This window comes from Panthera pardus, unplaced genomic scaffold, assembly GCF_024362965.1.
Source record: "Panthera pardus isolate Hobbes unplaced genomic scaffold, ASM2436296v1 HiC_scaffold_13, whole genome shotgun sequence".
Lineage (NCBI taxonomy): Eukaryota > Metazoa > Chordata > Mammalia > Carnivora > Felidae > Panthera > Panthera pardus.
Window position 1 is genome coordinate 193,397,598 of NW_026526688.1, and position 23,652 is coordinate 193,421,249.

Sequence of the window (23,652 nt, forward strand, 5' to 3'; positions counted from 1 at the left end):
GGCCACAAAACTACTGTCAGACCAGAGATTTGAACTCAGGTCTTCAGTTTCATGGATTTTTCTTACAGAGCTGTCTGTTTAATAAACTCCAAAGCTACCATCATGAAATGGGCCACTGCATCTACATTTGCCAAAGTTCTAAAAAAAAAAAAAAAAAAAGAAACACCATACCTTTCTCTGGGTTGGTGGCTTGCTCCAGGATTCTAAATCCACAAGAGACTGAGGATCTTTCATGAGAGCTTCAGCGAAAAACTTGCTTTGGTACCAGACAGAAAAAGAGATCCAAGTTCTCAGAGGTTTCCAAATAGTTGTGCTAAAAATAATTTTCTCCTTTAGTCCCAAAAAGCCAGAGGTCCTGGAAGTCATTCATGGGGTGAGGCTCAATCAGGGGCTGGTCAAAATTACGGTTTTGTTTGAGATAAACCTGAAGCTCCTGCTTTCTTTGACTGGTGAGTTTAGAGGTGTCTCCACCTCTGTATGTCGTGGCCTCTTTTTGCAGATTTGTTTACTTAAGTTTTTCCCTCTTAATTTGTTTTCCACTGAGTGGAAGTTTCAGGAAAAAAATTACTCACTGACTGGAAATTAGTTGTTAACTTAGAGAAGAGAGTCATTTCCTAGTTGAGAATTTTCAAGGTAGAATCTTCAAATTCTGGAAATTGGGTGGTGTCTCGTGGACTAAACAGGGAGAGGTGGTAAATATTCTTGGTCAACATGGCAGGAAAAGGGCCCCGCATCCTATGTGCTCTGAAATGGAAGAGGGCTATGAGTACTGCACTGATCTTTTCTTTGTTTTCTGCTGAATGGATAAATGATTGGGTATTTTTAGAAGACTGATATGTCTTTGTTACTATAGAGAATTGATCATAACAACTCAAAAAGCAGAATGGTTCTCCAAAGCCTGTGACTGCTCATCTTTGGTGTAATCAGTTTCTTTGTTTCCTTCTGATACATACTTCTTACATCTCCTTAGCAACAGCAATATATAATTCATGATGTCATTTATGGAAATTCAGTGTCTGAAAAATCTTGTTTTTATCCTGCTTTCCCCACCATTCCTCTCAAGCCATTGAGAACGCTAATTGGGAGAAGTATTTTCAAAGTTATCGAAGTGAACACTGATGCTAAGTTTGACCAAGAAGATGGATGGGATCCCCATCTTGATGATCTTCATTTTACCCTAGCTGTCCACCCTCCCATCTGGAGGAAAATGGTCTTTTGGATTTGTTGGCTGTCCAAAATATGAATGCTATCATAGGGTAGTAAAAACCATGCCTTGGGCACAGAAGTGAGACAGTTATTTTCTGCCTAGTTAGAGTAGGGTTTCTAAAAATTGGTCAATTTTACATACAGCATTGTGTAAGTTTAAGGTGTATGGTGTTCTTTGGTATACTTAAATATTGTAATGTGGTTGTTATCAAATTATATAATTATAGTACAATAATATTATCTATATTCATCAAATTGTGCCTTAGAGCTCTAAGGTTTATTAACCACTCGTTACAAGTTAGTACCCTTAACACCATCAGATTTTATCCCCTTCCTTCCCTGATTACCATCATTTTATCGAGTATGGTCTTAATCAGATGGAGTCCCTGGGTTTGTCTTCTCTTCCTCAAAATAAAATGGCATCCTTCATTATTTCTAAGCTTTCTCACAGTTCTTAATATCCCCTAACAATGTGTTGTGGCTGATGAGATGGAATTTGTAAAAAATGCCACTTCTATACATATGGGTAGAGATACAAGTACAGTTAAGGAGACAGTTACTGACAGAAGTCACTCAAGTGACTCTTTTAGTGCTGTGCATACAAGGAGGTACTTGATAGTAGCTCGATGAAGGCTTTTTCCTCTTAGGAATTTTTGGCTGGAGAGGTGTTGAGATTATTTGCTTAAAGCATCCATGGTCTTCTGGAAGGAAAGAACCAAGGGTCCAATTCCTCTCCATGATGCAACTTCAGGGAAGTTAGTCATGGACTACAGGGTTGGCCTGGTCCAAATCCTGTCATCCAGAAAGGACACCCCAAGAAAGGACACGGTGGATTACAGAATGGAATTGACCAGGAGGTAAGTGGGAATCTGGGCCAAAAGGTCTAAAGGATTTTGGGGTGGCGGCTTTGGTACAGTGTATGAATGAGGCTGCGAATTGGTCTGCTTTCAGTCATTCTGTCAGAGCAGATATCATTTGGGGGATAGTGGTTAAACACATAGTGGTGAATTAAAAGGATCATTACACTGAAACTTAGGAAGGGGGTACTATTGGGGTCAGCAACAGTATCTCCCACAAACGGACGAGCATCTACTGGAATGTGCGTGACTAGGGTTCAACAATGTCACAAATTGGTGACAGCTAAATCAACGGTGGGGGGATGGGGCGGACAATTAAAGGTTTTGTTTTGTACATCTTCCTTGGAAGTAGGTTGGAAGTTGGGATGACCACTTTTGAAGCAAGCAAGCCCCTAGAATTCTTGGGTTGTTCATGGAGGGGAGTATTTAGGTCTTGAGTAGTCCATGTGCTAATAAAAGTAAATGGGATCCTAGCAATTCATTGAAATAAAACCGTATGACCGTATTGAAAAACCGCATGACTGTATTGAACTTGAACAGGCAAAGCAGGTCCCTGGGGCTAAATGCTTCCATTAGCTCAGTACCAATATAATGTCACACCATAACACTTTTATGTGTAAGATGGCCTTGACTATCTGACTTGAAGGAATCTCCCCACTTCTGACACTGAAGTGTTGTAAGAGGCTGAACTAGAATATCAGTCCTTACAAGCTTAATTTCAGGTGTTTTAGCCGTTTGATGTGTTAATTTATTTATATAAAGTAATGACTTCTTAAAGGACTTTTCTCACTCATTCTACGAAATAGCACAATCTCTATTAAAGAACTTAGAAGTGGTTTGTTGACTTCCAAAACAGACAGATGTATTTTTGTGTTACTGCCTTCCCTTGGCCAAGTGTTGATACAATTTTTGGGCATTTATATTCTCTTTCCTGTGTCATTTGCAACTTCCTTAATTTCTCTTTAATATTTGATGATAAAGTTTCTTGTATTATTGAGGTATCATGCATTTTTCTGTTTTGCAATATTAGATTTTTAAAATTATTTTTCATCTCAGATAACTCCTTATTAACTGTATCTTCTCGGACATCTTCTTTCCAGAGAGAACTAGCCTTTGAAATTTTCTCCTAGAGCATTCAGAGCTCTGATGGGGCTACAGCTTGTCAGTGACTATTTCACTCAGCTTTTCTGATGCTTATTTTAGAGACAATGGTGAAAGTGATGGGTAAAATAATATGCTGAAGCTTATTTCATTAGCTTAGAGTAAAAAAATCATATTCTGTTTTTTCCTGTCAGTCATTCCAAGGCCAAGGTCTTCCTCTGTCTTGCCTATACAGAGAAGTTTTTCCTCTCAGCTTGTGCTTTTGTTTTCCTGTATCCTTGACTCACTTTTCAACTGAAGTCTGTTCAATCTAGATCAATCCAATCAATATCCACAGAGCATCTAACAATGCGTTGGTTCAGATCTCAAAGAAAGGGTTCAAGTTTGTAGTTTTGCCAATTTCCTCGGTGTATAAACACTCCCACGGTGAGGGTGCATATATTTTTCTGAATTAGCATTTTCATATTCTTTGGTTAGATACCCAGTGGTGGAATGACGGGATCATGTGGTATTTTTAATTTTTTTAAGAACCTCCATACTGTTTTCCACAGTGGCTGAACCAATTCACATTTTTACCAACAACGAACGAGCGTTCCTTTTTCTCCAAATCCTTGCCAACACTGGTTACTTCCTGTCTTTTTGATGTTAGCCATTCTGACAGGTACAAGGTGGTATCTCATTATGGTTTTGATTTGCATTTCCTTGATGATTAATGATTTAAAACAACAACAACAACAACAACAACAACAACAGCAAAACAAACTTCCCATCATGGCTTATTTCAAGCCACCACCACCACCACCAACAACAACAACAGCAAAACAAACTTCCCATCATGGCTTATTTCAAGCCACCAACCTGACCTTGACTAAATGCAACGTTGGGAAGATATTTGCAGAACTGGCTATTTTGTTAGGTACTAGAATTATTAAAAAAAAGTTCTAGCTGATATATAACGAGCACTTACAGACTAAGACATTACATCAATACTTCTTTTAATCTTCATGATAACCTCTTGAGGTGAATAATTTCATCCTCCTCCTTTTATAGGTGAAGAATGTAGGCAGTCTAATCCACAGGTGGCTCACCCAACCACATTACACCATATACCTCCCTGGGTGTTGCTAACTTTAGGTCAGGTTTCTGCATCCAAAGAGCTTTCAGTCAGGTGGAATGCCCATCTGACTCCTCCTCCCCAAAGCACTAGATTCTGTCCAGAATCTAATCTCTTTCTAGTCACAGTGCCTTGCTTGCTTCATCTTCTCTGGCTTACAAGTTCCTGATAACCATGTCTTCCCCATGCCTCTTTCTTCACCTGCTCACATTTTTCATCCTTATGCATTGCTTTGTCCAGAAAGTTTCCCTGATTCTCCCCATCAGGTACAGCTTCTCCTTCCCAGGAGCTCTCCTGGCACATTATTTAGATCTCTCTTATGCATCTTAGCTCATGGATTCTCAATGAGATCTATTGAATCAGCATACCAGCAGATCAGATCTAAGCATCTATATTTTTCAACAGCTCCATGAGTAATTCTGATGGATAGCCAGGTTTTGGGAATCTTTGCCTGATCTTCTATTGTTCGAATGATGCTCTGTCTGTTAGTTCTTCTAAAGCAGGGTGTTTTAATGATACAAATCTGGTCTTCTCCCTCTTTCATATTGTTTTTCTATTCATTACCTCATCACATATTTATTTAAATTTTTTTTTAAATGTTTATTTTTGAGAGGCAGAAAGAGAGACACAGAATGAGTGAGGGAGGGGCAGAGAGAGAGGGAGGCACAGAATCCGAAGCAGGCTCCAGGCTCTGAGCTGTCAGCACAGAGCCCAACACAGAGCTCAAACTCACAAACAGTGAGATCATGACCTGAGCTGAGGTCGGACGCTCAACCGACTGAGCCACCCAGGTGCCCCTGATTACCTCATCACATATTTATTGAGCTGTTACTATATGCTAGACATTGAATGCTTGGTCTTGGTATTCAAGGGAGAGTAAACACAGAGCCCTTATCGAGGAAAAGTCTACTGGAAAAGACAGACATTCATCAAATACTCACAGAACTATGTTTAACAAGATGACTTATCATCTTGGAGTTTCAGATGAGGACCCAAAGTAGGGAATAAATGGGCAATCGGTTCCCACACATCCACTTAAGACTTGCCAAAAATAGCTGGACCAGCATCCACTTTCAGTACACATAAGAGAAAACTAGAAGTTCAAAAATGATTAATGGTTGAAGAGAGGCTTCAAGGTAGGGAGATAATAGCTGATAAGGAAGTGCTGAGGAGCTCTCCCCTCCATTCCGATAAGGGAGGTAAGAGAAGAGTGACACCAACTTTCCAACCAAGTGGCGAGGATCCCAAAGGATCACTGATAATGTGAAAGGTGCCTGCAAGAAAGAAGCTGTTTATTCTCCAGTTGGATGTTTAGCTAAACTGTGAAACTGAAAGCTTTGCAGCTTTCGTGGGATCAGAGACATGTGATAAACAAGTTGTGGGGGAGCTTGGCCCACCCCTGGAGCTTGATGTCTTATGTGATCATAGAAACCAGAGAATTCTAGTTCTGTAAAGGCAGAAGGCCATCAGAGAAGAGAGCCAGTAGAGGGGTAGCCATTGGAGAGGCAAAGAGCCTCTCCTTGCCTTCTCAAGAGGCAGATGGTGCTGAGGATGCAGGTGGGGTTGGCCATTAGATGGGACCTTAAGCCAGGATAGAGTCCTCCTAGGGTGAGGAAGCCAGTAAGAAGCCAGCAGCTACATACAGAACCTGAGGCTGGCGCAGGGCAATGCAAAATACCAACCAAGGAGTGATTCATCCATTCAGGGAACTCTATACTATGGAGGTCTTTCAGAAAGCTTCTACCGGCCCTGGGAATATGTTCAACTAGAGAGAGCTGGCATTTGAAGACTTGGGGTACAGCCATGTGTGCGAGGAGAGAACCATGCAAATAGCACGTATTGAGTAAAAATACTTTGTTTTTTTTTAAATATGAAATTTATTGTCAAATTGGTTTCTACACAACACCCAGTGCTCATCCCAACAAGTGCCCTGCTCAATACCCATCACCCACCCTCTCCTCCCTCCCACCCCCCATCAACCCTCAGTTTGTTCTCAGTTTTTAAGAGTCTCTTATGCTTTGGCTCCCTGCTTCTCTAACTTTTTTTTCCCTTCCCCTCCCCATGGTCTTCTGTTAAGTTTCTCAGGATCCACATAAGAGTGAAAACGTATGGTATCTGTCTTTCTCTATATGACTTATTTCACTTAGCATAACACTCTCCAGTTCCATCCATGTTGCTACAAAAGGCCATACTTCATTCTTTCTCATTGCCAAGTAGTATTCTTTTGTGAATATAAACCACAATTTCTTTATCCATTCATCAGCTGATGGACATTTAGGCTCTTTCCATAGTTTGGCTATTGTTGAAAGTGCTGCTATAAACATTGAAGTACAAGTGCCCCTATGCATCAGCACTCCTGTATCCCTTGGGTAAATTCTTAGCAGTGCTATTGCTGGGTCATGGGGGAGATCTATTTTTAATTTTTTGAGGAACCTCCACACTGTTTTACAGAACGGCTGCACCAGTTTGCATTCCCACCAACAGTGCAACAGCGTTCCCATTTCTCCACATCCCTGCCAGCATCTATAGTTTCCTATTTGTTCATTTTAGGCAGACTGACTGGCATGAGGTGATATCTCAAAATACTTTTATCATGTTTTTCTAATTCTCTTACCCTGTGGTCTGATTCTAGGCATGTGTGAAGCAGAAGTAGGGGTAGGAGATGGAGGAAAAGCGGAAAACCCGTAGTATATCCTGAACTGAAGGCACAGAAAGGGAACAAACTGTGTTTTGGATGTGAGATGAAAGTTATTCTTTAGATTGGTCTTTTTAATATCTGAAAATGAGTCACAATTAAATAATGAAACTGGGTCATGTAACTGAAAGTGACCAGAAAGTTAATGAATTTGCCTGCAGTGACATGAAAGGACGGGGAAGAAAGATCCAAACACATTTGATTGGAAGAAGTGATGGGAGAAGTATGAAGTTGTTTTGGAATTATATCATATTAAGGACAGATGAGGTAATTTGATAAGTTCAGTAAACTCTGGAAACCATTCTGAAGGAAAGGTGAAGGGTGTTACGGGTGTGTTTACCAGGAGACATAGCCGAGAGTACGGATCAGGGAGGGCATCTGACCTGAAATATGAAACAGGAGCAGACAATAGCCAGGAAGAGGGGTGAGAAAACACTTCCATGTGCAGGGGTTGCCATGTGCAAAGGTCCTGGGGTAGAAGAAGGCCATTGAGAAAGAACAAAGGAGAGCATGAGCCTAGAAGGGGGATGGCTCTGCTGCCCATGGAAGGTTCTGGGCTTTGTCCTGGGGAGTGGTAGGAACCCTTGAAGGACTATGGGCAAGGTTTTCTGGGTCAGGCTGTCAACTTTCCTTTAGCCCTGATAGGTTAGAACAATGGGGATGGTATACATTAAGGAGATGCCTATTGGCACTTTCTGGGCTTTTCAAGGTGAGTTCAACAAGCCATAAAGACTCAGTGTAGTTTCTTTCTTTCTTTTCTTTTTTTAAAGCTTATTTATTTATTTAGAGAAAGAGAGAGAGAGAGAGAGAGAGAGAGAGAGAGAATCCCAAGCAGGCTCCACATTGTCAGCGCAGAGCCTGATGCAGGGCTTGAACTCACAAACTCTAAGATCATGGCCTGAGCCGAAATCAAGTCAGATGCTCAACCGACTGAGCCACCCAGCTGCCAGTTCAGTGTGATTTATGAACTCAGTCTGCTTTCGCTGTAGGGAAAGAAGTGTGCTCTTGTGAGAAAAGTAGTTTGCATGTTTAAAAATAAGGCAGTTCACTCACTCATTGAACGAACAAATGTTATTGACTCCTTCTGTGTGCCAGGTGGTGTCCCTGGCCCCGGGGGGATAGGAGTTGAAAGAGGAAGACAGGATCCTGATGTGCACGGAGCTCACATTCCAGCAAGAATTTCATGCCATCAGGGAAGGAAGGACCCCCAGAGGGCAACAGCCTGATTTTCCCATTTTATAGACCAGAAAACAGATGCAGGGAGAAGTGACTTGCCCAAAGGTCACAATAACACACGATGTTAGAACTTGCATTCCTGTATCACTTCCAGGAGTCACTCCTCACACAGCATGGCCTGTCATCAAGCCCTCATTCCTGACTTCACATGGAGAAGACACTGCAAAATTCTTTATATATATAAATATCTGTCATTGTGGATAAATTGAGAATTAACAAACAGTACTATCCCAGGCTATAATACTTGATCTCCCCTTATGTTCAAAATATCACTTCTTGTATTGTAAATCATAAGAAAATGTTTAAAAATTGCAGAAAATTTCATATACAATGAGGTCCCCTGCACCCAGCATCTGGCAGCAAGTTACGCAAGGGGAATAATATTGTGTCCCCCGTGCCCCCGTTCACTTAAGGTCCCTTCCCCCTCTCCCCCATTCCCTGCATTTTGTGTGTTGTGAAGCAAACTCCACCCATCATATCATTTATTCCATAACTAGTTCAGAAAACCTAGCAATTTTTATCATCTTGGATAATAAGTGACAGAGCGATTGACACCCTGCAGCTCCATCATCCCTTGAGGCCTCTTTAAGCAAAAAACGAGCATACTTTAGATAAGTCAAAAATGTCTGGAAAGCACTTTACTCACAGACTGCCATATTGTGCCCTGAAGTTCTGAAATATAATTTTATGGGGCTGTCAAGCTTCTTCAGCGAAGTTTTCAAAGTGCACGGGAAGCTCTCCCATGACTTGTTACAAAAATTCCAAGAAGAGGCGGGTTCATGGAAGGCCTGACCCTATGATGGTTGGGGGGTGGGGAACCCTGGGACGGAAGACCACACACGGCACGTCCAGGATGAGTGGTGCTGGTGCTGGGTGCTCCAGTGTTCGGCTGTCACTAACACAACCTGTCAAACCGTCCTGAGATTGTTGAAGAGACACTAGAGAGCCGGTGCTGTTTTTAAAAGGTAATCTAAGAATGTTGGAATGTGAAGGCCAACGGGGTGATGAGTTGCTTTGGAGACTTAAGAGTCAACCGACCGGCGTAGAATGGGGTGCGTCTGCCCTGGAGCAGGTCTCTGCAAGGCTGGGCACAGTGGCTTCCATCCCCACCGTGGGGCAGTCGGACCAGAGGGGCCAGGGGGGAACTTGGGCATGACCTCCAGGTGGACAGCCCATCTCAGTGTGTTTGCTTCACTACCTCTATGCCTCTGGGCTAGGCGGACTTCAATTTGCACACTTTCTTGAGACCTATCAGGCATGTGAGAGACGCTGTATCTTTGTGTGTGTGTGTGTTCTTTTTAAAAACAACATCGAGATACGGTCCACGTATGACATTATGTTAGTTTCAGGTGCACAGCGTAGTGATTCAGTAGATGTACATATTGTGAAGTGGTCACGCAGTCTAGTTGGCATCCCTTACCACCCTTAGTTACAAATGATTTTTTTCGCGTGCTGAGAACTAAAAGATTTATTCTCTTCACAACTTTCAGGTCTGCGAGACAGTGTGCGCTCTAGTCACCATGCTGTACGTGACACCCCTGGGACTTATTTATTTTATAAGTGAAAGTTTGCACCCCTCAGCCTCCTACACCCATGCCACCCACCCAACCCTACTCCCAGCCTGGGAAACCACCAATCTGATGTCTATAGTAGGAGTTTTTTTTTTTTTAATATTTATTTAATTTTGGAAGAGCAGAAGTGAGGGAGGGGCAGCGAGAGGGGACAGAAGATCCAAAGCGGGCTCTGCGCGGATAGGCTGACAGCACAGAGCCTGATGTAGGGCTCGAACTCACCAACAGCAAGATCATGACCTGAGCCGAAGTCCAGCTCCACCAACTGAGCCACTGGGTGCCCCAGGTTTTGTTTTTGATTTTAGATTCCACATGTAAGTGAGATCATACGGCACTTGTCTCTCTCCGTCTGACTTATTTCACTTGACATCATGCCCATCCATGTTGTGGCAAAGGGCAGGATTTCCTTCTTTTTTATGGCTGAATAATTTTTCATTGTATATACATACCACATTTTCTCTATCCATTCGTCCATCGATGGACACTTAAGGTTGTTTCTGAGATGCCGCATCTTTGAATGATGAAAAATAAAAAAATAGTTACCATTCATCAAGTGTTTATCGTGGTGAGGCACTGTCCTAAGCACTTTACATTTACTTCTTGTTTATTCTTTACCACGAGCCAGTGAGGTAGCTGCTTGGACTTCCTTATGGTGGACAAGGGGACCGAGGTTAGGGGAAGATTGTCTTTGCAGCCGTGGCGATAGCCATGGCTCACTAGCCTTGCTGGTAAGGGGCAGAGCTGGACTCCAAAACCCTCCTGTTCCCTACACTGACAGCCTCCAGTCAGGCAATGCCTGAAGCCTCCCATTTTTTTCTACTAGAAAGCTTTCCTGCCCCTCTGCCTTTCTTTGAATCTCTGCCAAAAAGCAAGTGATGGTGGCCGACTCCCTTGCTATAGCAAGTTCAGAGTACATAGTCTTTCCTTGCTCTCATCTGGTTAATCTTCACTAATTTCCACAATGTGGATGCCCATCATCTTTTGCTTTATTTCTCAATTTGTCTGGAGTTCTGGAAGGGAAGAGGGACCCCAGTAAATGTGAGAAGCCAATGCCTCCTTTTAACGGGTTTGCAATCTCCGAGGGGAATTCAGGCTTCTGTACATGAGTTATGACTGGTACAGACTCAGGTATAAGAATACACACCTTATAATGTGCTCATATGGGGCAAGAGCCCTGTCTTACTCATCTCTGCGCTACCCCCACGCAGCCAAGGGCTAGAATGTAGAGGTGCAGCATATACTGATGGGTTAATGACTAATGCTAATTAGATGTCAGAGTATTCAATGCTGATTGGCTTCTGGAGGTAACCACTGACCAGTATGTTTCAACAGCTATGTGAGTAGCTCTCCTGTTCCCTGTCTCTCCCCTGACTCTTGCAACAGTCTCTGACCTGCTCTCTTTGGCCTTGCAGTTTTGTGCCTTCACGTCCAAGCTCTTGCGTGCTACAAAAGTGAACCCAAACAATGGACATTTGTTAATATTGCTGGCATTAGCCCCACTGCTCTGACTCTTGCAGCTTGGACTGTGTTCTTTGATGAACTATCTGTCCTCTGTTCTCTGTGTCCACTTTGTTTGCACCTGAAAAGCATCCAAAGGCCCATGTTGGTTGCAGGGAGGCCAGAGGCAACATGGCCATTTGCTGATGAAGCCTCTCTATCCTGAGGCCGTTGAGAGTCTCTGTGTGACATTATCTAGGCAGAAAAAGAGTGATGATGGTGGTGATAATAATACGATAGCTCACATTTATTGAAAACCCCTAAACTCGCTTCTTTTGGGGCATCTCAGTTGTATTCCAACTCCCGGGTGTTACTAAATGTCTACCCAGATAAGGAAGACCCTTGTTCTCTGCTTTTCTTCTTGCTGAAAACATTTGGGGCATTCTTGGAGGAGACCAGTGGACATGAGCCAGTCTCAGAGTCCAGAGTGACAATAGACCCAACAGAGACAAAGATTTAGCAGCAGGTGGTAACACTTGCACACACAGACCCTGCCAGCCAAAACAACATTCTCACTGACTCCATCCCAGTGGATGGAAATCCAATAGTGACTCATAGTGTGCTTGGGAAGAAAGCTGAGGAGAGTGGTTTTGGCAAAGGAAAGACAAAATAAATGGAATGTTACCACAGTCTAAATTAGCAGGACTCTCCCCATCTTCTCTCTTCCCACTGACATTTCTTTGTGGCAGCAGGCAGAGTAAGACCACTGGCTTTGAAAGTTAAAGTCTTCTTTGCCCCACCATGTGCCCTTGGGCAATTTGCATCGCCTGTCTAAACCTTACTTTTCTCTTCCATAAATTAAAAATCGAAAACTGCTCAAACCAGGGATACTTGTTAAGGTTAATGAAGTAATGCATCTCATTGACGGGCATTCGTGCTACGCAAGAAATGTTGGTTTCTGTTGATGAAAGGAGAAGCAATTTTAAGTCAGAGATCTTCCTTCTTTTTTTAAATTTTTTTTTAAAAATATTTTTAAATGTTCTTTTAAAATATTTAGAATTTACCTTCTTGCTGGTGCTGGGAAATGCATTTCTTTGGTGGCACCCCTTCTGGGCTCTAGATCTGTGTTTTTGGAATAACCTCATGTATGTGGTTAGAAAAACTGCCCAAAGAAATAACTTCTAAGCAATTTCTTAAGACTTGAAAGCTGATGTCAGGTATCTGGAAAAATAGGTATGAGCTGGGGTAGAGTAAGCTTTCCAAGCAGAGCTAACAGCTTGAGGAAAAGCCTGGCATTGGGACAGGACAGGATACCTTGGAGAAACTAGGAGAAAGTTGGCGGGGAGCAGAAGAGTGTGAAAAGACACCGGTGAGAAATACAGGTGGAGAGGGAGCAGAGGCTGATCACAGGAATGGAAAGGCCATTGTGGATCTAGTGAAGAGTAGGATTGGGAGTGACAGGACCATACATACAATTTACAAAGGTCTCTTAGGGGCGCCTGGGTGCCTAAGTCAGTTAAGCGTCAGACTTCGGCTCAGGTCATGATCTCATAGTTCATCAGTTCAAGCCCTGTGACGGGTTCTGCGCTGCCAGCATGGAGCCTGCTTGAGATTCTCTGTCTCCCTCTCTCTGCCCCTCCCTCTCTCTACTACCGCCTCCCCTCCCTCAAAAATAAACATTTAAAGAAGAAAAGGTCTCTTGGACTGCCATGTCAAGAAGGATTGAGGAAAGCAAGAATGAAGGGCTATGGTAGACAGCACCCTTGAGCAAGGAAATAGGTAAGAAAACCATCCAACGACGGATCATGTTTGTAATAGAACCGGTGACAGGCTTCGCTTTTTCATTTTTTGTTTGGCCGTGTGAGTGTGTGTTTGTGTGTGTGTATGATTTCCTTCTAATAGGTTTTCCTATTCATAATTTGGAAAGTTTTCATCAAAATACATGTACTCTATTTAACCTCAGAATTTATTTTCTATGTCCTGGATGCTGAGTGTAACTGTCATGCAGAATTACTCATATTTTATTTTACATATGTGCTCATTAAAGAAAACTTGTAGGGGCTCCTGGGTGGCTCAGTCGGTTAAGCGTCCGAGTTTGGCTCAGGTCACGGTCTCACAGTGAGTTCGGGCCCTGCATCGGGCTCTGTGCTGACAGCTCAGAGCTTGGAGCCTGCTTCGGATTCTGTGTCTCCCTCTCTCTCTCTCTCTACCCCCTCCCCCATTTGCACTCTGTCTCTTTCTCTCTCAAAAATAAATAAATAAATAAATAAATAAATAAATAAATAAAATAAAAACTTAAAAACTTAAAAAAAACTTGTAGAAGAGGAAAAGGTGGAAAAATAAAAGTAATGAAACTTCAGTTCTATTTTTCAAATAACCACTGTTACCATTTTAGTTTATTATTCTGTTATCTTTTGTTCTGTGTGTGTGTGCGTGCATGTGCATAGATCTTTTGTGCAGAGATGTGTAATATTATCTGTCACTGTTGCTGCTTGCTTTTTCTTTCTTTCTTTGTAATTGAAATATATCTGGCACTCAACATTGTGCAAATTTGAGGTGTAAAACACGTTGATTTGAAATATGTTTGTATTATAATATGATTGCCATTGTAGCCATAGTTAGCTTTTTAAGAACCTACATATAAGTGATAACATATAGTATTTGTTTTTCTCTGCCTGACTTATCTCACTTACTATAATGTTGTCACAAATGACAGGATTTCCTTCTTTCTCATGGCTGAATAATATTCTATGATATATACCACATCTTTATCCATTCAACTGGTATTGGGCACTTAGGCGGTTTCCATATCATGGTTATGGTGAATAATATAGCAATAAATAGTGTAGTGCAGATATCTCTTCTACATCCTGTTTTCTTTTCCTTTGGATATATACCCAGAAGTGGGCTTGCTAGATCACCAGCTTACTTTTTCTTTAACCTAATATTATATAATAAGCATTTCTCCTCTGTTATTCTTTGGAACCATTAATGGCCAAACAATATTCATCAAGTAGTTGTACCATAATTTATTTAATCTCTTTCCCCTTGTGATTGGACAATTAAGCTATTTCCATTTTTTCCTGTTATAAATGAGATTACATTGAAAACTTTTGTGCATAAGCCTTTACCCCTATTTAGGATTATTTCCTTGGGATAGATTCCCAGAAATGGAATTACTGGGTCAAAAGATTTGGATGTTTTATGTCTCTCTTGGTACATGCTGCCAAACTGCTTTCCAAAAGGTTGTGTGAATTTACACTACCCTATTCCTGTATGAAAACAAAATCTAGGGGAATGTGAACTCCCCAACAGTTAGGCATCCTCAGTCCCTGGAACACAGACAGGGTCACAGAATCTTTGATTTGGAAGTAACTTTAAAGGCCAGCAAAGCTGACCTCTACTGATGCTTGATCATAGCAGTATGTTTTGTGGAGAGGACATTGAACCTTGTTCCTCAGTGGTATTGACAATTGTACCGTCTCTGGGCTGGGTGGTCCCAAATTCCCTACACAGCTCCTGCCAGGGGTTAAGCCCTGGTCATTTGTAATTTCACAGAACTAGAGCCATGCTGGGTGCATAGTGGGTGCTCAGCCGACCTTAGCAGATGGGATATAGGTGATGAGACACAATGCCTGGGTTGAAGTCATCTTGTTGTCCCCCTGAGAGGACAGCTCTATCAGGACACCAGAGTTGCCCCTGATCTGGCCAGGTCTCGAGAGCTTCAGAGACTACTTTAGTTCTAGGGGTCAAGGAAGACCACACTAAGGACGGGACATTTAAAGAGATTCCTGAGGATGACTTAGCTTGGTGAAGACAGGAATGGAGTCCTCCAGGAAGGGAGAAAAGCCTACGTGAAGGTTCTGAGGCAGGAGAGGGCGTTGGGAATTCTAGCAATGAAAGGAGAGTGGGTTGGGGCTTAAAAAGGGCAAAGTGGCCTATAACAGAGGCAGTCAGAGAAATAGATGAGATCAAATGACTTCAGGGCTTGAAGAGTTTAGATTGTATCATAGGAACCCCCGAGTGGGGGAAACTGTCATCTTTCTTATTCTTATAATGATTCTCTGGCTGTGGTGTGGACAGTGGATGAGAGAGGGCTAGGGAGGGGAGATGAATGACCAACCGGGAGACTGATGCAGCCAGTTGGGCACCGTGGGGGCAGGGGATACAGAGAGGAAGGGAGAGATTTTAAACGTACTTTTGTTTAAGTCTTGATGGATCAGACATCGTGTCCTGTGGGAGCCCCTCTGACCTTGTCAACACTAGCTAGCTCTGGAGCACCCTCTCTCTGGCCTATAGCACCCCAGCCTGTTATCACACTGGTGATGGTTTTCACTTTATCTTGTCTGCTTTCTCTGGATGGCGAGTTACCTATTGTTCATTGTTGTGTCCACTGTTGCACTCCTACCACTTAGAACGGTACCTGCCACATGGCAGGTACTTGATAAATGATTTGAAAATGTGTTGAATTGGTCACTTCCCTGTGTGCCAGGCACCGCACAGAGTCACTGTGCACTGTTTCGTGTGCTACACTCAGCAACCCCAAATGAAGTGGTTAATATTTCATCCCCATTTTATAGAAGAGGAAACAAAGGCATGAAGGGCCGGTTGCCTTTATCACACTCACGTAACTATGATGCGTTAAAGCGTGGCTTGAATCCACGTTTTTTGGTGCCAAAGACCATGCGCAAGATCACCCAGCGGCCTTCCTGCCCACACCCTCCACCAGGCTTACACGTTAGGGAAGCGGGGCTCTTGCTCGGATCATCACCAAGTAAGAAATGCTGGCCCAATGCAGCAGGCAGAAAGTAGGTGTACATGGAACTCAACCCGACTTAGACAGTGTAGACATACAACGGAATATTGTTGAGCTACGAGAAAGGAATGAAATATGGGTACGTGTCACAACATGGAAGAACCTTGACAACATTATTCTAAGTGAGGGAAACCAGACACAAAAAGCCACGTTTTATATATGTCCCTTTGTATGAAAGATCTAGAATAGGTAAGTCTGTAGTGACAGGAACAGATTGGTAGTTGCCAAGGGTTGGAGGTGGGGGCGTAAGAAATGGAAAGTGACTGCTTAACGGTTACAGGGGCTTTCTTTTGGCAAGAAGAAAACGTTTTGAGCTTGCTAGAGCTGGTGACTGTGCTAGTGTAATGCGCTGAATGCCACGAATTGTTTACTTTAAGATGGTGAATTTTATACCATGTTAAGTTTCACCTCCATAAAAAATAATGCATAGTAATGCAATGTACTAGCTCCAGGCTAGTGGTTAACTGAAGAGTAAGGAAAGGGTCAGAATGGAGCCTTAGCTAAACCTACAACTTTTTATTTTCTGTAAAGATAAATACATTTTTTATTTCCTTATAAAAGATCTGAAATGTAAAACCCTAGCATTATTTGTATTAATGGTGGAATGATTCCAAACAGAGAAGGGGAGCTAAGGCAAATCAGAGTGCCGTAGCTCAGCATGAAGGCGGACTTGGCCAAGTTTCAGCCTAATTCTCCATCCACTAAAGCCTCTGCCTTTAAACATAAAAGGAGAGACTTCAAGGTCATTAGATTCAGATGCCGTGTGTGTGGCCACAGTTCCCATCTTAAAATGAATGCGATGTCAGTGTGAGATCTGACAAACTACAAGTATCAGCTTCCCATAATTAGTCTCTCTTCCCTCAGATGGAGAAGTTGTCTGAGACACAAAAGCATAGTGAGTGGAGGGCTGGAGCTTCCCAGTGGAGGCTCCATCAAATGTCATGGGAAGAGTGGGTGCATCAACAGAGTAGCTGCACAGGCTTGCAGGGCGATGGAGTCCAAGCATTAATACTTACTGAGAGGCCCCAGGACTCCGCCTGGGCTGCACCACTGTGCACATGTCCATGTGTCTAACTTCTAGAATCACTACTTGGATGGGTTGTGTTTGCCTCCATTTTGTAGCTGAGAAAATGGAGGCTCAGGTGAGGAACCTGCCCAAGGTCACAGAGGGAACGAGACAGCTGGGAGTCCAACCCTGTCTGTGCCAGAGCCTGTGTTCATTGCAATGCCTCCCACCCAAGAACAGAGCCTGTACATAGAAGTTGCTGGATAAGCACTTGTTTAATAAATAAACAAATGGTAGCAAAACAAAATAGTTTTTAATGGCCAAATGGTTTGGCAAAGATGCACAGAATTCAAACCAGCTCGGGGGCAGGCATGTTCTTAGGCTGTACAAATACAAAGTGGTACAACCTTTTAGGGCTGCAAAATTCATATTGACAAATACATACGAAGAGTCTGAAAATTACGCCACCCTTTGTCTCGACACTTTTATGGTTTAATTTGAAGAAAATTTTAAGAATGTAGGCAAAGCTATATGTATAATGATGGTCTTTTTTGGTTATAAATTATTTCTTCTACAGTTATGGATTAATTAAGTCAATGGGACATCAACAAAAGGACGATTTTTCAGCCACTAAAATGTATGTTCTACAGGAACATTTAATGACAAAGGCAAATATTTATTATATGTTAATTAAGGGGAAAAAATAGGCTGCCAAATAGTGTTTCCAGTGTTGGAACATTCATTTTGGCTTAAAAAAATAACATATGGGGGTGCCTGGGTGGCTCAGTCGGTTAGACGTCCGACTTCGGCCCAGGTCACGATCTCGCGGTCCGTGAGTTCGAGCCCCGCGTCGGGCTCTGGGCTGATGGCTCAGAGACTGGAGCCTGCTTCTGATTCTCTGTCTCCCTCTCTCTCTGCCCCTCCCCCGTTCATGCTCCGTCTCTCTCTGTCTCAAAAATAAATAAACGTTAAAAAAAAAGTTAAAAAAAATAACATGTGTATCACGAAGATGAGAAGCCTCAATACCAAAATGCTAATGTGGCTTTATTGCTTTGTGGAGGGGTTATGAGTGATTTCTAGTTTCAACTTTCATTCCTGTTGTGGTTTCCACATTTCCATGAGAGCCAATAAGCATATCCCTTCTGGTTTTAAAAAGTGAACAAATGAATGCTACATCAAAACAAAACAAACTGAGTCTACCCACCCAATGGACAGGATCATGTACAGATAGAAGAAATGTCTTTTCTCTCATAGAAATAAAACATTGATAACGTAAGAGATTATTTGTGGATATTTATCTCAGTGTGTTTTCTTTTCCTCCTCTATTTTCCCTCTCCCTCCCTCCCTCCTTTCTTCTTTCCTTTCCTTTCCTTTTGTTTCCTTTCTTTCCCTTCCCTTCCCTTCCCTTCCCTTCCCTTCCCTTCCCTTCCCTTCCCTTCCCTTCCCTTCCCTTCCCTTCCCTTCCTTTCCCTTCCCTTCCTTTTCCTTTCCCTTCCTTCTTCAATGTACAATTTTAGTTCCTTCTCTTCCTGGTGCTAGATTTAAACATTTGATTAAAGTCCCAAATTCTCTTCTTCTACACTTTCTCATTGAGGAATTTGAGAGCAAAACGTCTTGGATTTTAGACATCTGGGAATGGCCAAGATTTTGGATTGGTTTTGTGAGAAGATGTATTTGTTCAGTTGAGCAAGTGTGAAGCAAATGCTTTCAGCGTGTCTATTAATCTTAGTGGTCTGAGTGATGTAAGGGTACGCTCACTCATGTTTTATGATGTTTGTTTCATAAAAATATGTTGGTTTCAAGGCATTGGCCCCTGTTCTCTGTTGACTGGGAACAAATTTGGAGTATGGAAGGCATCTTGAATTTTTTCCCAAACCTAGTTTGTTTTTTAATCATCAACTGGAACTCTGTGATGGTTATGACTAACACATTTGTGAGTTCATGAAAACATTTATTTTAATAGAAAAAATCCCGATAGAACGGGACTAGAACGAGAGTGCCCTACACCGGGTTTTGCCAAAAGGCTCCTGCTGGATGGTTTTAGGGATAGATTCAGATGGCTGTTGATGCTTACCAAGCTGGGAAGAAATGGGTGCACCTCCATTTAGGTCACAGATGGTAAAAGGTAACAAAAGGAGTTTCTGGTTGAGTTGGGGAAATGAAGCCTGAATTATAGTAGCTGTGACATGGGATGAATTCTCTTTGTATTACACCAGAGTTGAAGTTGATAATGTGCCCAATGGCATAAAATTAGTGCCCTCAAGAGATGTGTTAGAGCATTCTATATCTTTCATCAAGCTTCAGAACTTTGAGATGGCACTGGGCAATGCTTATGTTGTAATGTTCAGTGAAAAAGTCCCAGCTTAGAAAAGCATGTATAGGATTTTGTAAAGAGAAAAATATAAATAAAGAAAAACCAGTCTACATTAAAAAAGAAACAGAAAAATATCACAAAATGTTTCCTGCTTTTTCACAGTCATGGACTATGTTGGTTGTTCTCCACCCTTCTCTATTTTCTGAAATTCTTAATGATCATTAATCTTAATGATCACCTAATGATCAACATGCAGGTGCCAATCACCAAGGTTAGAGATTCAAAGATTATTTAGCCAATTATCTGCCACAAAGAAGCTTATAGCACTCTGAGGAAGAGAGAGAACTAGTTAAGAGGTGAACCGTTGCCATGAAGGAGGTATATTTGAGGCCAAAGTGTGAATCAAAAAAGTAATGGTATTATATTTACACGCAGGATCAAAATTTAAAAATGATTAAGTGCGTATGACCATAATGTCAGGGTCCTGTCTGCATGAAAGAACATGATCTCTCTCTGTCTAGGTTGTTCCATCTGGTTATGTATATTTAGACAGAGGGGCTGACAGAGGGGCATAGCGGTGTTGGGGTTGGGGCTTTGCAACTGGTCATTTTGGGAAATGTCACGAATCTGTTCCTCTGAAGCCTTGTCTCCACCAGCAGAGGTTGTAACTTCACTGATGTAGCTCTTGAACTCTATAATATTAATGTGTGGTTACCTTGCCCCCTCGGATCATATACTTTAGATGGACCATCTTCCTTTTTAATTTTAACAGTCACTGAAGCATATCCCTTTTAGCAGGAAGCAGAGTAATAAAGAGCTCAACAAATTAGTTAGAAATCATTTTCCAGAAAGAGAACACGGGCTTCGGATTGGGTCTCAAGGGGTTTTCTAAAGAGATAGTGCATTAACTTGGACTTCAGAGATGTTTGCTTTGGCTGTTCCAAAGACTTTTTGGGGTGTTTGTTACTTTTCAGTATCTCATCCTCGTTGTAAGTGGTTGAGTTTGCTCACATTGGTTATCTCCAGGTCAAAGAAGTGTTATTCGTTTGTTACATAAACAGTTATTTAGTGTCTACTATGTGCCTGGCCTGTTCTCAGAGCCGGGGTGACCCCAGTCAGCAACAGGCAGGATTCTTACCTATGAGGAGAGATAGATAACAAACATGTGGACAAGCAAATGAATAAGGAAATCAGTGCTGAATGCTATTCAGGGGGTGGTAGTGGAGGGGTTCTGTGCACATGGCTGGTGTGGTTCATTTTGATCAGTGTTGTCACCAGTTGCCTGGGCAGGGTGGGTACACCTGGGCTTTGGCGTCACAGTCACCTGGGTCCCAACCATAAGCCTGGTGCCCACCAGTGTTGCTAGCCGTGTGACGTCGGGATGGTTACATAACTAATCTGAGCCCCTCAGCTCTGTGTTGGGGACAAAGAAACTCCCTGTCAGTTGTGTTATGATGATGAAATGGATTAAGTGAAGGATGTGGATCATATCAGCTGCTCAGAAACAGAAGGGTTGACACACATTCTTTTAATGCTGTCTCCATCTTGATGGCCGGTTCTGCCAGGATCCCTGGGATTCTAAGCCTGACAGCTTTTCCTTCTTGTATCGTCTCCAAGAAAATAGCTCTGCAGGTACGCTTGTGGTTTTCCGAGCTGTCTTTTAGCTTTAGTCACTTCTCAGGTGTGGTAAACTGAGTAATGGCCACCCAAAGATGTCCACATCCTAACCCCCAGCACCTGTTAATATGCTACGTTACTTGGCAAAGGGGCCTCGCAGATGTGATGAAGTTATGAGTCTTGCGAGAGGGAGAGCATCCTGCATTATCCGGGTGCAACCCCTGACGACAAACCAAGGGTCCTTACTAGAGGGAAGCAGGAGGGTCGGTGTTATAGAGGGAAGGCGATGTAAGGATGGAACTGGAGGGAAACAGTGAGAGAAGGAGCTGCCATCTGATGGCTCTGAAGGTGGGGAAATCAACAAGGAACATAGCCTCTAGAAAAGAAAAGGCAAGGGAACCGCTTCTCCCCTAGAGCCTCTGAGAGGAACACAGCCCTGCGAACCCTTTTATTTAATTTTTAATTAAAATTAAAAAAAAATTTAGTTATTTTTGAGAGAGAGAGAGAGAGAGAGAGAGAGCAAGCAAGAGAGAACGAGTGGGGGTGGGGCAGGGAGACAGAGGAAGACACAGAATCCGAAGCAGGCTCCAGGCTCTGAGCTCTCAGCACAAGCCTGATGTGGGGCTTGAACCCATGAACTACGAGATCATGACCTGAGCCAAAGTCAGATGCTTAACAGACTGAGCCACCATGGCACCCCCCTGTGAACCCTTTCAGACTTCTCATCTCCAGAGCTGTAGGGTAAGAACTATGCTGATTAAAGCCACCAAATTTGTGGTCATCTGAGTAGCACTAGGAAACAAATACAGGTGAAACCGGGAGACCCTGCCTGAGCCCCAGGCAACATGAGAGTAGGGGTCTCTGGGGCTGCTCAACATAATGATTTCTAAAGCCAGCATACCTAGGCTTGCAGCCCACTCCACCATCTAACTGTGATCTTGAGAAAACTCCAGTCTCTGTGCCTCAGTGTGCCTTCTATAAAATGGGATGAAAGCTAACATACATTATGGATATAATTAGTACATTGGCCCGTGGTAAGTGCTCAATAAATAGAAGTTGTTATTAATAGAAACAAGTTCTTACTGAAATGAATTCCTGGTTTTCCGGAATAGTGGAGAATGATTAGAGCGCTGGCATCCAGGTGTTGGTAGCAGCTCACCAGATAGCTGTTGAGCAGTGTCCAAGGATTGTTTTAGTTAGTGTATGTGTTCATTTCCACGGCCTTTTTTTTTTTTTTTTTCAGTGAGGCCAAGGGCAGTTTCTTTCCCTTTCTGCTCACATGCGGACAGTGAGATTCAAACGGGGTGACAGCACTTATGCTCCTCAAAGCTCTGTCTTGTCTCCTGCTTGAAATTCAAAATTCATGTTGCAGCTGTAACAGCCAAATAAAATGTGGCCCTGTGAACTTTTTGCATTTCTGTTCGTCTCTGGTAGATCACGGGCTGCTTGTTTCTGCTATGCAAAAAAGTCACTCCCCTGATAATTCTGAAGACCAGAGAAGGAGTTTGTTCACATGAAATCGTTATTTTTCTGAGTTTATCCAGTTAGGATAATACTGTTCTCTAAGTGATTTCATATTTGAAAAACAGAAGACTTACCACTTGTGTGAATTTAGCTTAAGGAAATCGTTTTTAATTCAGTAGAAATATCTACATACAAAAATTCTCATTGCAGCATTATTAAAAACGGCAAAAAAAAATGGAATAAATGGAAATGTTAGACAATAGGGGGACTGTTAAATATATTGTGGTCTAGTCACTCAGTGGAATATTTTGTAGCTAGTTGAAAGTGTGGCTATAATGACCTTGTCATTATAGGGAAAATATTTGCAATGTACTGATAGGAGAAAAATTGAGACAAAATGGTGTTTGGTGTAATAAAATGCTTATGATGATTCTAACTCACACATCAATAGCCTAGCAGAAAATATAACAAAACGCCAACATCTCTTGTGTTCACGCAATGGAATTGTGAACTTTTTTCTCCTATTTTCCAAACATTTAGTAATATAGCTATTTACATATTTAAGGAAAAAAATTAGCTAAAAAACCATAAAGCAATAAACCAGAGCTTCACGACAGCGTGGAAGATGTGCAAGAAAATCATGAATGCACACATTTTCAAGTCAAATGAAAATGCACAAGGGGTTCTCATTTCCTAGATTAGGGCTGATTGCAGGAACCCCGTGGTGAGAAATCTTGGCTATTAGCACTTAGCAGGGCATGCGGAGACCATTCTAACACATCAGCTTTCTTGCTCTAAGTCGGCTGATTGGGTTTCAGGAAACAAAGAAAAGTTTTGCTCTCCAAAACAATTCAGTTCTGATTAGATCAGTAACCTCCATTCCAGCTCAGGGGCTCTGGAGAAAAGAAAGAAAATCTATCATTTACAGAGGCCTGCTATGTGCCAGGCTCTGTGCTGGGTGCTTTAAGTTTATCGTCTCCATTCATCCTCACGCGTCTGTGAAGTAGGTTCGATTGTAGGGACTTAACAGAAAAGATGCTCAGAAAAGTGAACACTAATTGGTTGAGGCAGAAGCAGGTTCAGACTTTGGGCTGTCGGGTGCCACAGTTCATTACCTTAGACAGGATGCTAGCTTACGAGGCTGCCCAGAGACCCTCCAGCTGATTTGGTATAATGCTCTGTTTTTCAGGGACCCGACAGTGTCTCTCCCTAGATTAA

General features: G+C 42.4%; 1 protein-coding gene across 4 annotated transcripts in view; it reads right to left on the reverse strand.

Annotated features, from left to right (window-relative positions):
• Positions 1 to 23,652, reverse strand: part of C1QTNF7 (C1q and TNF related 7) — a 110,994-nt gene that overhangs the window by 17,889 nt on the left and 69,453 nt on the right. The window contains exon 1 of one of the 4 annotated variants that reach the window (XM_019453684.2): positions 172 to 878. The exons of the other annotated variants lie outside the window; for them this stretch is intronic. The gene's annotated coding sequence lies outside the window, so the exon portion shown is untranslated. Of the gene's footprint in view, positions 1 to 171; positions 879 to 23,652 lie in introns of those variants that run through there. 4 annotated transcript variants of the gene reach the window in all.